The sequence below is a fragment of the Rhinopithecus roxellana genome, chromosome 2 (assembly GCF_007565055.1).
Source record: "Rhinopithecus roxellana isolate Shanxi Qingling chromosome 2, ASM756505v1, whole genome shotgun sequence".
NCBI lineage: Eukaryota > Metazoa > Chordata > Mammalia > Primates > Cercopithecidae > Rhinopithecus > Rhinopithecus roxellana.
This window is the reverse complement of record NC_044550.1, coordinates 26,416,696-26,433,913: the sequence shown is the minus strand read 5'-3', so window position 1 is coordinate 26,433,913 and position 17,218 is coordinate 26,416,696. Positions and strand designations below refer to the sequence as shown.

Here is a 17,218-nt window from a genome sequence, read left to right as displayed (position 1 = left end):
TTCAAGTAACTTATAGAATATAGATTTACACAGATAGCCAACAGTGGTTGAAAATATGTAACTGAACTATATGAATTTATTTTTCATAATAAAGTGTATGTTCAAGACTTTTCACCAAACAAGAAAATTTGTTCTTAAACATTATCTTGCATTGAAACAATATGTAGGTTTTATCTTTTAACCATTAAGTTTACTTAATAAAATGAAACAGAAACTATGCTGAAAATATTTCCTAATTTTTTCTCTTTGGTGAAAGATTAACATCTCTGTAATTTCAATGCAATCAAACATCTGATGAGATTTCTTTTCTCATTAAAAATTTTTATTCAGTGCAACAGGTTGTATAACTTTTATAGACAAAAAGTACAAATAGCTACTGTGATTTGATTTAATTTCTATTTGAATTAAACATTTGAATACCCTTTCACTTGCAATTTCTCCTTTTAGACAAATTGCTGGAACCTTCCTTTAAATGAACACAGATGTAAGAAATATAGCGATTATGGAAGCCCATTTCTGGACTCATTAACCCATTTATGCCTGAGGTTGCAATTTTTTGAATTTTTGCAATCAGACTCTGGTAATGAAATTGAGCAGTAGTATATAAATAACTCCCACATGCTTAGAATTCCAATAATAGAACACTAGGCATAAATGAGTTAATAATGCAGGTCCCAGAGAATATGGTCATTTGTTCTCTCTGTGAACACATGTCTATGCCTTGTGGATCTTCTTTAAAAAAAGGAAGCAATACAAAATCTGAAACGAGCTAAACTATTTTAAGGGAAATAAAATGGGTTATGTGAAGTGTGACATGATTCAAATATCTTCACATGACAAAGAGTTTACATAATTGAAGCTGAAGTTACTTTTGATACTGTTAACAAAACAGCCCTCCCTTTATATTTTTCTGGAGTCAAAAATTAAAAATATATTTTCTTTTACTACACAAATCTATGACAAATTGCAGATTCCCTTAATAATTTACATCACACTAGTCTGGCAATATTGAATATCAGTCAGCCTATCAATAAGCATTCATATGTACAGACCCCTGCATTGGAGCTATGAAGAAAAAACAAGAAGTAAGCCCTAATCTCTGGATAGTAGTTCTCAAGCTGTAATGTGCAAAAAGAATCAGTCCAAATGCTAGTTAAAATGCAGATTTCTGGGCCCTTCAGCTTTGGTTAGGTCCAGGGTTGAGTCTAGAAATCAATAGTGATTTAATGAGCATATCAGGTTATTATGATGATGACATTATCAAAAATAAATTAAGACTGTTAGTATTAAATGTTACCATCTGCTGAGCAGTCACTGTGTTCGGGGTAATGAATTTTATATGCATTGTCTCATTTAATCCTTCCAACAACTTTAGATAGTTGCTATTGTTATGCCCATTTTATATTGATGTGGCAACAGATTCCAAGAGGAGTAGTAATGTAGGGATTCTATGCACTGGCCTTTGAGAAATAGCATTCTAGGTGTTCACAGTTGTCCTGATGAGATAAAAGGTTGATTGGGAAAGTGACTGCCTGTGTTTGATTTATTTCAAAGTAATTTACTCACTTTTGTTTTTACAGTTTTGCAAATAAAGATATGGATTAAAAATATCTTTCTTTTCTTAAAAGAGAATATAGTGAAGGCTTCATTAAGAGAATTATAAGTTTTGCAAAACCTAGACCTGTTTTATGCAGACTTTAGAGAAGGAAAGGTTGACAATCTGAATTGAATTCACATCTTTGATAGTAATTTTGTGTTTTTACTATTTTGTTACTCATTTATCCCACTTGAAATACCATGATGATCACTGTTAACAAATGCAAAGGTAACTCAAATAATGTTTATTTCTAATAGGATATTTGATAAATTTGCTGTGCTTAAAACAACCCCCTACCCAACTGGTATCCCTCACCATGGATAATCACTTTCCCAATTTCTCACACCTTAAATTAATTTTGCCTGGTTTTGAATTTTATATAAATTGAGTTACAGAGAGGATACTCTTCTATGTCTGGTTTCTTTTAGCATTATGTTTGTAAAATTTTTCAATGTTGTTTCCTGTATATATAAATTATTCACTATCACTGAATAGTATTCCTTTGCATAAGCATATTACAATTTATTTACCCATTCTACTGTTAATAGACATTTGGGTTGTTTCCATAGCTGGGTTATTATAAACTGTGCTACCATAAAAATACTTGTGTATGTTTTTTTGTGAACATAGGTATGCATTTCTTTTAGATATCTATCAAGAAGTGGAAATCCTGGGTTAAAGGGATATGTATGTTCAGTTTTGGTAGATACTGCTCAAGTTTCCCAAAGTGATTCTACCAGTTTATACTCTCACCAGTAATTGTATAGAAAGTTCTACTTGCTTCATATCTTTGTCAACATTTATTATTATCTTTTTTCATTTTAGTCACTCTGGTCATTATGCACTGCTACATCATTATGGTTTAAATTTGTGTTTTCCTGACAATTAATAAAGTTGAGCATCTTTTCACATTTTTATGAATCAATTTTATATCCCCTTTAAAGAAGTATTTATTCAAGTATTTTGCCTATTTTCTCTTTAGATGATTGTTTCTGCCTTATTAATTTGTGGTACTTATTTATATATTCTATTCCTTTGTTAGATATTTGTATTGCAAGTCTCTGTGGCTTGCTTCTTCATTCTCCTCAACAGTGTTTTGGTTTTTTAGTGTATTTTTTTTAGTGGTTGTGGTGTGTTTGGTTTCTGTAGTTTTTTTTGTTTGTTTGTTTGTTTTTGCTTTTTTTCTTTTTTTTTTTATTAACAGGAGGTTTTAATTTTCTGGTAATCCATGTTACAATCTTTTTCTTTTTATGTCCTATTGAAGACATTCTCTCTACCCCAAGATCATGACCATTGTCCCTAAGAGTTTTATTGTTTTGTTTTTATATTTAGATTATGATTCATCTGAAATTAGTTTTTAGTATGGTATAAATGAGAGTTCAAGATTAGTTTTTCCATGTTTATACCCATTTGACCTACACTGTTTATTAGAAAGACCATACCGTCTCCATTACACTGCAGCATCACTTTTTCATAAGTCAGATGAATGCACATGTTTGGTCTGTTTCTGCACTTTTCCATTCCAATTCTCATTGTTTTCACTGTTTAGCTATTGGTTTTGTCAATGCTATGTTCTCTTAACTACTATAGCTTTCTAATAAATATTAATACCTTGAATGTAAATCCTCCTGCCTGTTCTTCAAAATTGCCTTGGCTATTTTTTACCAGTTCATTAATTTTCCTAGGAAAGAAGAGACAGTATAGATATACAGATGCAAATAGCTTGGAAGATTTGGTTTTGAGACTCTGAAGTAGTTCTCTTCTGAATTATCCTACTTTCTAAGTAAAATAATAAATGAAGTAATTAGCTGAGAATGAAGATCTGAAGGTTTAACGAGTGAGGGAGAGAGATACAAAATATCTGCTAGGAGAGTGAGAAAGTGAATTGGGTAAAGAAAGGCAGTAAAAATACTGGGCTGTAATGAGAGCCCACTTGAGATTTGTGGTCATAAATTTTAACAGACATCAGGCATTTTTTGTTTGTTTTTCTCCCACCCTGCTTGGTGCTTGTGTGCAGAAGTACGGTTGAAGAGGTGGAATTAACTAGTTTTTGAGATTTGCCAAATAAATAGCATGGTGGATCATGGACTCTTTGCAAAGAAAGGGGGAATACTATAGGGGTTTATGTTTTCTTAAAAAGTGCTGGGGTCAATAAATTAACTGTCTGTATGTCATTGAAATGAGAACACTACAGTAAACTTAGAAAGTTGAAAACAGATAATAGTGATTGGGAAAGTGTATGCATGGGATCAAAATTTAGTTATGTAGTACAGGTTTTGAAAATTATAGGGTAATGAGTGCTAAGGTTGGATGGGGAAAACATCTTTGGAAGTAAGGAAGGCAAAGTATTTGAAGGACAGAGTTTTGAATAATCACTCCCATGGATATCTATTGAGAAATCACTGAAAACAAAAAGAGAAATAGTAGCAAAGAAGACAGCGAGCCAGTGCTGGGATCATCTATGAATGAGTGTCAGTGAGAAACTAAGATGGCACCCATACCTGCTCCAGGTTCTGTGAATATTGGGATGTGAGTAAAAACCCAACCCCAACTTGAAAATATGGCAGGGACAGTCAGCAATTAATTACAGCAAAAAGGTACAGGGGCTGTCCAGGGAAGAGATGAAGTTAAAGAGGATTTTGCTTTCAGACCAGACTGCACAACATAGTGAGACCCTGTCTCTAAAAATTAAAAATAATTAGCTATGTGTGGTGGCATGCACCTGTAGTCCCAGCTACTAGGGAGGCTGAGGTGGGAGGATCCCTTGAGCACAGGAATTTGAGGCTGCAAAGAGCTATGATTGGGCCACTGCACTCTAGCCTAGGTAACAGAGCAAGACCCCATCTCTTAGAAAACAAAAGTTTTGAGGAGGATTTTGCTAGGTAACAGTGGGGATATTGGAAAGTGTTAGGGAGTTGGGATGGGGAAAGGATTGAGTGAGAGTACAGGAGGGACATATACATATAGATGTTAGAATCTGAATGAAAGCAAATATATTGGAAAGTTTGGAGTTTTGGTAAAGACTTAAATAAACAGGGATGAAAAGCATGGTGGGATTTTTTTTCCCAGATAATCTCAGAAAGTGGTGAGTTTCTGGTTTTAATTATAGCCTCATTCTGGAGATTGACTCAGCTGGGCCTTGCCAGCTACAGCCACACTGTATAGTCAGCCACTCAGTTGGGAGCTCTGGTGGCCTAGTTTGGTCTAGGAAGATAGGATCCAGATAGGCCTCCTCTGTGGATGGCAGTGGCCTGTCAAGGCGGGGGAATGTTTCTTCCAGTTTATAAAATATTGCTTTTAGATATTAAATTTTCAAGTTAGAATTGTCCTAGTGTAGGAAATCCTGAAAAGGTAACTGAATTCTTTCAGCCACTCTGATAGGAGAAAGAGTCAAGTAAGCTTAGGGGAATAGAGTTTGATTATTTCATTTCATAGGCATATGTGTACACACACACTCATTTCCCATCAGCTTATTGTAAACATCACAGTCACGCATGCTTCCTCTTCCATCCACTTCTTTTATTCAAGGCCTAGTTTTAAGCAGCATGTTACACCCAGACAATACTCAATAAATATCAATTACATTAGTTATATGAGTTCAGTCATTACTTTCATAAATACTTAGTTGATACTTAAACATTTAGAAAAATTTACATGTTTACTGTTAGAAGTTCAGGAAAAACAAGTTTCCTTCAAGCCTTACTTTGACTCTGTAAAATGAATATAACAAGTGGAGAGGGTGGCTTTGACACCTCACACATCCATTTCAAAAAGAATGGCTCAATAGTCAAACCATTTGACAAAGAGCTGCCAATTCCTATTTGACCATATGGGTTTTCGGAGACTAGAATTGTAGTCAAGTAAACTATTGGCACACTCTTAAGCTCAAAGTCCATAATTTTCAAGAGTCTTTTAAAAAAGCCATTGAGTGAATCCCTATTCGGTAATTCTGTTGAGTTTCCTAAATAGCTGTACTTAAAGGTGGAAATTATCCAGGTGCAGAAGGCTGACAATATCTTGTGTCATCCAAATGACCTGTCTTAGAAATCAAAGATAGGAGGACTAAAAGACCTAGAGCCCCTGTTTTTAATATGAGCTCAGTATAAAAGTCTTTTTATTTCAAAGTTTGGTTTCGTTCAGTTTTTTCCTATAGCAATATTCTAAAATTAATTTTGATTTCTTCTTTTTCTGTAAGTACTTTATCTTGATGTAATTAGAGTTTGTTTCAGTGTTCTTTTATAATTCTAGATATATTCCCAGAAGCGTTACCTCATTGAGGCATTTTTTCCATGCCTTACTGTAAAACATAATAATAATGATAATGAAAGACTTTCTGCTTCTCATCTTTTAATCTCTCTCTCTTCTATTTTATGCTATTTATTTATTTATTTTTAGTGTGTTTTGAGATAGGGTCCTGCTGTGTCACCTAGGCTGGAGTGCAGTGGCATAATCATGGCTCACTGCAGCCTCAACCTCCCAGGCTCAAGTCATCCTCCTGCTTCAGCCTCCCAAGTACTTGGAGGACTATAGGTGTGTACCATCATGCCTGGCTAATTTTTGCATTTTTTGTAGAGACAGGGTTTCCCCACGTTGTCCAAGCTGGTCTCTAACTCCTGGGCTTAAGTGATCCCCCCACCTTGCCTTCCCAAAGTGCTGGAACTACAGGAATGAGCCACCTTGCCCAGCCCCTGTCTCCTCTAATTTACCCAACACATTTGATTTGCTAAAACTGACTCTCATGACATCACCATCCTCAGCAAACACCCTCCCTGTTCCCCCACTGACTCCAAAGAATAGGAAAATAAATAATTTTATACTGAAGGCCTTCTTGTGCCATTTGTTTTTCAGACATCCTGTTATTTGATCTTCACATTCACACTGAAGGTAAAAATTTTTTTATTTGAAAAATATTTCTCAAATATTTTACAAATGTCCACATTTTATGGATGGCATATGAACATTTTAGAGAAATCATATAAATTGATCATGGTCACACAGTTCCTTAAGCAGCAGAGCTATTTGAACCTAAACTTGTGTGACTTTATTATTTTTCATCACCACATTCTGCCTCCTATGAAAGTTATGAACACCTTAGTCCAGTTATTAAACAATATTTTTAGCCTTATCTTTCTCCTTCTACCTTCAAACTCTATGCCAGAGAAATGAATGCTTCACAATTTCTCAAGAACATCTCGATTTCCTCTCTTCTTTGGCTCATTCTGTTTTCACTCCTTGGAATTTACACGCTATCTTTCTTTGCCCAAATGCCAACCACTCATTAAGACTCACCTAAAATACCACTTTGCTTATACAGCTTTCCATGATTCCTTAGCCAGAAATAATTTATCTCAATGATGAGCTTTCGTATTCCTTTCTGTAACTGTCTCATTAGGCATGATTTTCCACTCCTTCACAGCTATTACTGAACCTCTTATTTCCCTTGCTGGTCCCCTAAGCAGCAAAGCTGATTTATAATCTCCATAAATCTCACAGCACCCAATCCAGTGTTTTGTACTAATAGGCACTAAGTAAATGTGTGAAGAATGAATGAATGAAAGAAAGAAAGAAAGAATGAATGAATGAATGAATGAATGAATAGATGAATAAATGATTATTTATTTACCCCTGGCAGTCAATATGATCAAGAAGAAGTAGCATATAATTTATATCAAGGAAATCTGAGTTACGGTACAGTGCTGATTCAACAAATTACTGACTTTGACCTTGAATAAATTTTTTGGTATTTCTGAGATGCATTGTTTTCATCTATAGAATCATAGTAATGATGTTATTTACTTACCAATCTTAAAAGTTATTCCGCTCATCAACTGACATAACATATGTGAAGGTACTTAGAGAATGTTACACATTATGTAATTTTAAAGTAAGCATTCTTTTAAATTTAGAGTTATGTCTCCATAATTGTAATCATATACAAACCTTACAAGAAGTGGCTTTTATTCTTTTTTAAAGCTTTCTGTAAATATAGTCATAGCTCTCATCCAACTTTAATCTGTTGCTTTAAAAAAGGGTTAAAATTAAACCCCATATGTTTTAATTTTAACATATTTTATCTGGCATGGTATTCTGCATGATATTGTTGGTTCTGAGATGTTCAAAAAGGTGACTGGGGTGTATTTTTTAAGGTCTCTGCACTTGCAAACTGTTTTAGTTGTTGGTTGTCATGCTTGGCAGAATCTATTGGAACCCTGCTAAGCCTGTGACAAGTGAGAGCAAATGTATATTTAAACAGTGATGTCAAAAGTATAACACTAAATGAGACATTGAAAATAGGGTAATGGAAAGGCCAGTAATTAATTACTTCAAATTCCTTCAATGAAAAATGTGAAGACATGTTATTGAATATTATTAATATATCTTGTCCAGCTTTGAATTCCAGCTCACCCTGGGACTACCAGTTAGAAGGTACACAATGGTTTTGAATTAATATATTGTTTTAGTTTTCATAGGGATTGAAACATCTGTGCTCTATGATCATTGTTTCAATAACCTCCTAAATTATTATATTGCTTACAGCATCTGAATCCACCTCTACAATAAGACCTAAGTAAAATTCCTACAATAGTCGAAATCATGACACTTCCCTGCTTAAAATTTTTAGAAGTTTCTACTACTTGGAGACCAAAGCATAATTTCTAAGCATTCCATATAAGGGCCTTCAAAATCTGGCCTCTGCTAAGGTTCTGCTGCAATCTCCCAACAATTTTCCGTTTATACCTTCTTTGGATTATCAGTGCCAGAGTACTTGTACTTTCCCACGAGGGCTGCATCCTCATACCACCCTGTTTCCTTCTAAGCAGGGCTTCCTTTGGTAGAATGTTCTTCATTCACCTCTGGGAAAACATCATTGCATCTTTCTAGACCCTCTACCACCCTCATCTCACCAATGCTTTTCTGATCATTTTCTCTCCCCACCTCAGGCAGAGTCAAGTGCATTCTGCCCTGTTCCTATCATCTTTTCTGCATTCCTCTGTTTCAGTTTTTATACTTAGTTACCTCTTTCCTCTTAATCCCTAAGTGTACAAGAATACACTAAATTGTAAACTTCATATAGTCTAATTAAAAAACACATAAATATTATATGTATATACAAATTTCTCACATATATGTATATATATATGTGTAATACACACACACATATATATATATCTCACAGTGATGAAAAGCAAAGAACTTATGTGACATCAGCCATATAACTTAAACTAGCTATCCTTCAGTTTTTTCATGGGAAAATGGGGATGATCATTATAGTACCTCATGGGGTTTATTATGAGGATTAAGTAGAATTGTGTACCTAAAGCATGTAGAATAGAGCCTGCCACATAGAAACCCATATAACCTGATAATCCTGGTTACCTCCAGGCTGGGAAACTTTAAGTTAACCCATAAATAGTTAATGAATGTTTGCTGATAAGCAGACTCTCAATAAACATTTATGCAATAATTAAACCAAGTGAGAAGCTCTGAATGAGAAAATATTCAAAAACTATGTTAAGTGTTTTATGACTGACATTGAAAATGTCAGAATGACATTTTATATTCATTCTGAATTTTAGGAGCTTTCATATTTTTCATCTGTTAGTACAATAGCTTAAAATTTAAGGGAATGTTTTCATTTAAAAATTGTTAACATCGTATTACCATTGCTCATCAACTGAGATATGATGCCGTATTTGATAGAGTTGGATTAACATAGATATTCAGATTGGTAGCAAACTTTAGTAATTGTTCAAACATAATTTCAAATTATATCACATTCAGAGAAAGCAGTTATTTTAAGTGGAAGTTATCTGAGAAGCAGGAGGCATAGGATTGGATACCTATGTCTAACCCCAGCTCTACACTTCAAGTGAAACCTTAGGTTACTTAAAGCCTGTAGATCTCCTCATCAAATGAGAGTAGTAGAATTTAACAGACCATTCGTTCTGGTATGTTTATCTTATTAAATAAGATCATAAGGGAGAAAATACATAGAGCATTACCTGGCATATAATAAATGCTCAATACATTCTAAGTTTTAGATTTAACTGAACTTTCAGGGAATTTATTTTGAATAGAAAGGGAAAAGTATTTTCAAAGTCTCAACTACTCTTATAAATTTTGTTCCAAATGGGCATATGTAGAATCCATATCAGAAATGACAGCATACTTACAAACCTTTTAGGTTTACCTTATGTAAGCTTTACACACTTTTTCTTGGGTATAATAAGATGTGGCAGCCAACAAAGAGTGATAGAATTTTTAGAGCTCAAAGAGATGTTGAATATTATTTTTCCCAAAACCTTCATTTTATAACAATGAATTCTCTCTCCACTGACTGAATATAATCAATAATAAAATTTCTCTATCCTATCACCAACACCAAATCTACAAACCAACTGGGCCTCTTAGGGAGACATGCCAGAAAATAATCACTAGGTCATTGTCCCCTTCTTGAGGAGATACCATGATATGCTTTTCTTAAAACTCAGTTATTCTCAAGCTTAGCAGAGAGGGTAAGGACCAGCCATAGATGAGAAAGAGGATGTGGCAACTGACTGGACCCCGCCAGAGTGCTGAATTGTTCCATGCACAAAGCCCAAATGGGCTTGACAGGCATGGTTTGGCAACATTCAGTGCCCAAGAAGGTCCAGCCAGCAGTTGGACACAGCAGCAAAAATTTGGGTGGCAACCAACCCTTGATTAAATTGAATTCATAACCACAAATCTAAAATAGGCACTAAAATATGCCAGCAGTTTTTTTTTACCTTCTTATATTATGTGTCCATTCTTCAGAGCTACTATTTCCAAATTTCTCATCTCCTCAAACTGCTAATATCCTTTCATCAGCTCATTGCCTTACTTAAAAATTCCATTGAGAATTAGAAGCAATAATAAATTAGCCCTTTCATTACCAACATCAAGTTTACCAACTTACCAGCATTGACAGCATATGTGCACCCTTCCTCTTCAAGTAGGCATTGAGGTACATGCATCAGTCAAAGACCCATGCCTCCCCAAGCCACTTTTTTTCTCCTCAAGGACTTAGTTTTTACAATTTTACATTCTTTCTTTGTCATTTTCTATCTCTACTAAAGCACTTCTACCATCACATAAATGAGTTTAAGTTCCTTCTATCTAAAAATAAACCAAAACAAAGTGCACAATGTACTTGACTAAATTTTTCTGCACTTCTACCTAGCAAAAATTCATAAATTATATATATACTAACTCCATTTCAATTATTAACCTATAATATATTAATACATACTGTAAATTTGATAGCATACCTGTATTATAATATTAATTCCTCTCTACTATAATCTATACTATAATTGAAAATTTTAAAATAAATTTATAATGTATTAGAAATTTATTTAAAACATTATCCCTAATCTTCAATCTGAAACCAAAGAATTTTTACATTGTTTTATCAGATTTTTAAAAATTACCTTTGGGGTTGAACATTATGAGGTTAAAGACTTTGAACACACCAGGTTCTTGCACAGGACAAGGTCATAATGAATGTATGTGAACGGAGTGGTTCAGACTCAAATTAAAATTTAATTTGGTTTAGATATTTTTTAAATAATTTTGAAAATTATTTTGAAGATTATTTTGAAAATGTAAACTCAAACATTTGAAATCAATTTTTTACTTTGTTCCTAGTTTGGCTATCTTTGTAACTCTGTAGTTTAATCATACATTTTTCCTAACTAAAAGATTTAGTTGAGCACAAAATCTTGTTAATAGCAATTTAACATTTATTTGGCATGTATGTGCTAAGAAATATACCTTATGTACATTACTCTCTAATATATATTCTTAGTACGTCTATCTCTAAAAAATATGTTTATCTCTCTATATATGTGTATATCTGTATCTGTGTCTCTTTTATATATTCTCCAAGTCTCACAACTCTAGAGTAATTATTATTATCCACATTTCACACTTGAAGAAATCAAGCTCAGAGAAGTAAGGTATCTTGGCCAAGGTCCCATGTAAGTAATGAAGCTAGGATTCCAAATCCAACACTATGATTTTTCTATGACATTATTCAGATGGCTGACAGGATGGGTTTGTTATCCCTGCACAGCTTTCTTTAGAGTAGAAAACAATAAATATCTTTCGTTATTAAAGTAAAGCAACAGCAGGCTAAGTAGATACAGTTATTCTAAAAACCAGATACTCTTATTCAAAATTATTTCCCATACTGTTTTGGGAAGTTGCAAGAAGTTCTTGTTCTTTATTTGTTTCATATATAAATTAATGATGTCAATATTACCTTTCAGAATTTCTAAGAATACTTAACCTATTAATCAAACTATGCTTTCTCTTGTTGAGAGATGAAATGAAGAACTTAAATATTTGATAACTGTAGATGCCACAAGGCATTTAAAATATAATACCAGTTCTATTTTAGTTACTGTGTTTTGAAGTAATGTCTAGTTCCTATACAATCTTTTGTTTAAATTTGACTGTGAAAAGTTTTTATAATGTTTTCCATATATATTGTTGATCCTAACAACCTCTCAAATATTAACAATTAGATATTTAGGACTGTAAGATGTATATAATAGAGCAATGTATAAGAATTACTCAGAGAACTTGTTAAAACCATATGCATATGCCTTTGGTCCTACTCTAATATTTCAGAAGGGCTAGGGTGGGGGTATTGGTTTTGCATTTCCAATAAGCTCCCTGGTGAAGGTGAAGTTGCTGGTCTGGGAACCATACTGAATAACACTGCAGTAGAGTTTTGATTTTTAATGCTCCATGGTGATTTATTGCCACCTTTGTCTCTTTTTTTTTCTCCCCACCATTTATTTAACACTTGCTATATGCATATGACTACTTAATTTAAGTGCTATCTTAGAATCAAGTCAATTGACTTGTGTTTTTCCTCCTAAAGTCTGCAATTGAAAGCTCATTTAAAGTCTCATAGAGTTGACTCTTGGAAGAAACATCCCTATTAATGTGTGTCTGTTCTCCCATAAAATAAGTGATATATTCTTATTTTAGGCTTAGTAATTGGTTCAAGACCAAAAAGCAACTGATAACTGAATAATTAGTTTCTGAGAACTGAATCATGAAAGTAAAGGTACTAGGAGATGTAAACGTTTTGGAGTATAGTCCTTTCTTATGGGCTCCTTTTCTAACACAGTGTGAACTTGAAGAAAACAAATGCTTATTTCAGTGTGCTGTTTAAATCAGGAAGCTATGAATTTTATCTGGTTTTCATCAGTTTCAGAGTATGTGCATATACCGTATATCATAATTTTCTAAAGTGTTGTAGCCATCTTAGCTAGGGAATTCACCGTCATTATCTCTAAAAGAAAATTGGGTCAATTGGATCAATAGTCTGAGATTTGCTACAATTAAAATAATTCAGTGTTTTGTTTCCAAGAATAGAGCTTTTTAGATCTGTTTTCTTTTCCACTGTGTCTCTGAATGATTCCAGATGTCAAAATAATAAAACAAAAAACAGAAGTAATTTAAAATAGTGTTTCAAGATCTATGTTAATACACTGGATTATGTCATTCAATCCTCACCTCAAACCTATGATGTAGCTGAGCGTGATTATTTCTTAATTACATAAAGGAAACTCCCAAGGTTAAATGTATACCTTTAGAAATTCTGAAAGGAAGAAAACTACTCATCAACTAATTTGTAACCCTTGTGACTCTCCATTACCAGCTAATGGTTCATTAGGTAATGGCCCTTAATTTAAGTGGTGTCGTTTTTATTTCCCTGAAATTCATCCGTCATTCATTCATCCATTCATTCAACATTGAGAACCTACTCTTTGCCAGGTGCTGTTCTAGACACTCAGTGATTATGGTTTGGCTTTGTTCCTACCCAAATCTCATCTTGAATTGTAGTTCTTATAATCCCTAAATGTCCTGGGAGGGACCGCACAGGAGGTAATTGAATCACGGTGGTGTTACCCCCATGCTGCTGTTCTCATGATAGTGAGTGAGTTCTCACAAGATCTGATGGTTTTATAAGGGGCTTTTCCCCCTTTTGCTTGGCACTTCTCCTTCCTGTCATCATGTGAAGAAGGACATGTTTGCTTCCCCTTTCCCCATGATTATAGGTTTCCTGAGGCCTCCCCAGCCGGGTGGAACTGTGAGTCAATTAAACCTCTTTCCTTTATAAATTACCCAGTCTTGGACAGTGCTTTATAGCAACATGAGGATGGACTAATACACTGGGAAACATATAAGTTGACAAACCTATAAAAATCCCTGTTTTCATGTTGTTCATATTCTAGTGCAAGAAGACACAAATAAGAAAACTATATAGTATGCTAGAGGGTGACATGCTCTAAGAAAGAAGATAAGGCAGGAAAGAGGATTGGGAGTTACAGAAATTGAGAGGAGAATATTACAAAGGTCACAGAAGGCCTTGATAAGAAGGGAGGCGAGGAAGGGGTCATTGTATGTAGCTTTTCCAGGCAGAAAGAAGAGTGAATGCATACGTGTTACGACAGGAACCCCCTTGGTATGTTCAAGTACCATTACAGGACAGCCCCACTAAGCTAGTTCAGAGACAGACCAGGAGAGAGTAAGAGGAAATGGGTTCAAAGTAGTTAAAGAAGCCAGATTCTGTAGTGTAATGTAGGCCTAGGCAGGGGCACTGACTTTCACTCGACTGAAATGGGAGCCACTGGGAGGCTTGGAGCAGAAGGGGAACCTGATCTAACTTCGTTTTCAACAGAACTGCTTTAGTGGCTGTGTTGAGGATAGATCATGCAGGTTGGATGGAGAGCAGGTGGATCTGTTAAAGAGACCATAGCATTAACCTATGTGACAGATAGTGGGATGGAGGGAGGGGTGATGGAAAGTGATGGATTCTGAGTATATTCTGCAGATAGAGCAGACAAGATTTTTTGATGAACTACAAATGCAACAGGAAGAAAAGGAGGAGTCAAGGACAAATTCAAGTTTATTCATTCAACTATTAGCAAAAAAAAAAAAAGGTGTTTGCTCAAGCAGACATGTATCACAAGTTACAGGAATCTCTCTGAGAATTACATTTCACATTTCAAAGCCTAACAATAAGTAATAGTCTTTGTTTCTCCCTTCTCTTTCTGACTCCCACAGGTTTTATATTTTGAAGGATTGCAGTTATAGATTTTTTTTCATTTATCATAGTAAGTGGTATCAGACGGTCTGCATCTGAGTTCTGGCTGAGCCACTTACTAACATTTCAAAAGAAAGAAAAAGCAGCATAGGTGAATATGGGGGAAGGGTGCTGCATTAGGGCAAGCATGCTTGTCTGGCCTTACGTCTGTCCCAGAGTAGAATGAACTGGGTGAATTCACCATTCTCCCTTACTTCATTACTTTGGACTTGTAGCCAAAACTCTGCACATTATTAGTGCATCCATATGGTCAGATGGTTGGTGATAAAAAGAAATCAACACAAAAAGCCAATGTATGAACTCAACTTCCCTATTTTCATCAAAATGAAAGTGTTCCTACTTCAGACTATTGATTGTATCAAATATCAAGTGTTTACACACACACACACACACACACACACACACACACACACACACACACAGAGAAAGAGAGAGAGAGAAACACAGCCACACATACATGTTTTTTTCCCTTTCTCTTGGATTAATGTCAAGGCAAAAGAGTCTGAACAATAGTTGGTGGTCCTGCACTTACATTTTTAGAATTATAATTTTTAAGGATTTACATCTGGCAAGATTTTTATTAAAACTTGAAGTCCACCTATTTTGCTTCTTATTTTAAAATGGCTAAAAATAGGTCATTTGATTTAATTTATAGAACATAGTCATTTATTACAACTTTTCCACATTGGTGATCTCTTCTTTTTGTTCTCCAAAAGCAAAGTACTCACTAAACAGTTTATGAGCCAGCCTGAATAAGTTGTATTACTGCTGGCTTTTGCTGCAGTTTTCTGGGCCAAAGAGTTAACAGCTGTGCAGACACTGGGAAAGATTTCATTGAGAGGAATGTTTGTTTTAATGCATTCACCTTAGTTACCACACATAGTATTGAAATCAAAACGTCCAACCTCCATCTGATGTAACATGTTAGCCCAAACATTCCCTTTCTTAGATTTTAAGAACAAGCACTACAGAACATATGCTGCAAAAGAACATTTGTGATTGTTTATTTTTTAAAGAACGCAGAGTCTAATAATCTTTTACAAGTTCAAATCCCTCCTCTAAGTCCCCTTATTTTAAATCTTAAAGTGTAAAACTTTAGGCAAGCCAGGTTGTGTTATCGGGTAAGTGCTATTTCACTTCCCACCTGCTGGAGGCCTCCTCCAGGTGTCATCAGAGTGTGCATGTCACATCTCCGTGGTGTCTGCTCAGGATCTGCACTGTAGTCTGTCTCTCCTGTTGCTGATTTTTCACCTAGAGGAGCTGCCCATTTCACATTACCTGTGTTTGCCATAGGTAAATTGGTTTATTTCCTTGTTGGACTTGAAACTTATTCTATAATTTTTCAGACATTTTTCACTGTGGCACTTTACAGTCAAATGAATTTCTTGATGGAAAAGAAGCCCAGCATATAAAACAAAAGAAAGTAGAGCTGCTAGTGCAGGTTCCAGCCTCAACCCCTTCCTTCTAAGGCAGGCTCGGGACACTTCTGCCAATCTCCAGGGCTCCTGGGTCATTGTTTGAAATACACTGGTCTATTCAATCTACTCTGAGGGAATTTTCTTAACATATCAAGAAAATAAGTTACTGATATAATGTTACAAATAAGTAATATGTTAATAAGGCAATCATTCTCAAGAAGTACCAGCATCAAGTCATAAAATGTAAAAATAATGACTCAGCAGCGGCACCAATAAAAAGCTACAGATCTATTAAACACATCTTTTATAAGAAAATTATTTGATTCTTTCTTTTCTACAAACTGTGGCTGTCATTCTGATGAATACACCAGAATCAATTATAGCTACTAAGGTTGAGGCAGTTCACTAATAATCCTGCAGTGTTATAACACTACCATGGAGGTGAGCATGAAATACTTTAACATCCAAACCAGGATACTGGAGGTACACAGAAAATAATCATAAAACAGCAATGTTTGTAAAGTAGAGAAGCTTTTTCAGATGATCTTGAACTCTCAAAATTTTCACTTCTCATCAAATTCAATAGCCCCGTAATGAGAAAAGCATATACGGAAACTATTATTCATAACTAAGTTGTAGTTAGGCATACCAGAACAGGTGTAGGGAACTACACATAAAATTTATTCTCCATCAGTGTGTATTTTGTAAAACGCCTACTACAACTCATTGTCAATGCCTCATTTTCTTATCATTTTATCATTACCTAATTGTTATTTTATCAATGTCTCATTATTATTTCTCTAACTCTAAAACAGGGAAACCAGTAGGAAACTGTCTGGATGAGAAACAAAATACTTAAAAAAACATAATGATAACACTAAGAATGGAAAGAGAACAATAATTCAAGAGAGAAACAATGATAGAAGATACATTACTTAATGCTCCAATGAACACAGGCTTGAAGACAAGAGAAACTAGAAGACTTTCAGAAAAACAAAATCTATTTGGGTGGCTGATAGATCACAGTAAAATACAAGGTGGGGAATATTCTGACTT

General features: G+C 34.6%; 1 protein-coding gene across 3 annotated transcripts in view; it reads left to right on the top strand.

Moving 5' to 3' along the window:
* ARSJ (arylsulfatase family member J) overlaps positions 1 to 17,218 on the top strand; it is a 99,910-nt gene that overhangs the window by 2,758 nt on the left and 79,934 nt on the right. The gene's annotated exons all lie outside the window — the stretch shown is intronic.